This window comes from Dama dama, chromosome X, assembly GCF_033118175.1.
Source record: "Dama dama isolate Ldn47 chromosome X, ASM3311817v1, whole genome shotgun sequence".
NCBI classification, from domain to species: Eukaryota; Metazoa; Chordata; class Mammalia; order Artiodactyla; family Cervidae; genus Dama; species Dama dama.
This window is the reverse complement of record NC_083714.1, coordinates 102,395,161-102,396,661: the sequence shown is the minus strand read 5'-3', so window position 1 is coordinate 102,396,661 and position 1,501 is coordinate 102,395,161.

Sequence of the window (1,501 nt, the reverse complement as noted above, 5' to 3'; positions counted from 1 at the left end):
TACAGCCACTAGGAATTACTGAAACTGTAAAAGCAAAGATTCTGAGATATACGCAGATGCTAAGACAAAAACATTGTTCAATATAGTCATTGTGACATGTACAGACACTGGGGCACAGAGACACTGGCATTTACACATGAGGGTAAATACCAACAGCAGGAAACACAGATGCTGAGATATCCAAACACCAACTCCAAGACACATAGATACTTGAGCATAGAGAAAAGCTAGGACATACAAACACTAGGATATACTAACACTGAAACAGAAAGACACTAAGGCATAAAGACATTAGGACACACAGAAGCTAAAACACATTGACACTTGGGCACATTGTCACTGGGATATACACAAACACTCTGATGCTCAAACATTGATACACAAAGACACTGGGATATACAATGGGAGGCATAGACCGAAATGGGAAACAAAGAATCTGAGAAACACAAAGAATCTGAGGTGTTTTTGATGTCAGGGCTTGTAGGAATTTTACCATTGCTTTACCATTGACAAAGAGGAGGAAAGGAAAGACTAGGAGAGGGAGTGGTCTCATCCTGAGTCTTGGGACGGGGCTAAGCATGAGAGTGCTCTTATGATGAGGGTGATGACTGGAGAGGAAGGTGGATGGAAGGGTAGAACAAGAGAAGTGGAAAGAAGGAGTGTGGATGAGAAATGTGAGTTTTCTTCCAGGCCAGTGGAACCAGTACAGCTTGCAGCAAGGGATGAGGTGTTTGAAGCCATACTAAGGAGCTTGGTCTGATAGGATGGGAGGAGAGGAGTGGGGAGAAGAATGCCTTTCTGAGTGTTAGTGGGTGAGAATGAACAAACACAAAGTTTCTATTCTTGGCACATATTCACACTCCTTTTTTAAAAGCTTATATATAGTTCATTTACAATATTATATTAGTTTCAGATGTACAACATACTGATTCAATATTTTTATAGATTATACTCCATTAAAAGTTATTATAAAAATGGCTGTAATTCCCTGTTCTGTACATTATACCTTGTTGCTTATCTATTTTATACATAGTAATTAGTATCTCTTAATCCTATATTCCTAACTTGCCCTTTCCCTCTTCCCTCTCCCTCCTGGTAACCACTAGTTTATTTTCTATATCTATGAGTCTGTTTCTATTTCATTATATACATTCATTTGTATTATTATTTTAGATTCCACATATGAGTGACATCATAAAGTATTTGTCTTTCTCTGTCTTAAGCTTATTTCACTTAGCTTAGTATTCTGTAGGCTCATTCATCTACAATATTGCAAATGACAGAATTACATTCTTTTTTATGGTTGAGTTATGTATATTAATATATACATGTGCATATACTTATACATATATAAATTATATTTTTTTTAACAAACCAAGATATAGTTTATTTTTACTTTATTTTTTTACATATGAGAAAATTTTATTTTATCTTTTTTAATTAATTTATTTATTTATTTTACTTTACAACATTGTATTGGTTTTGCCATACATTGACTTGA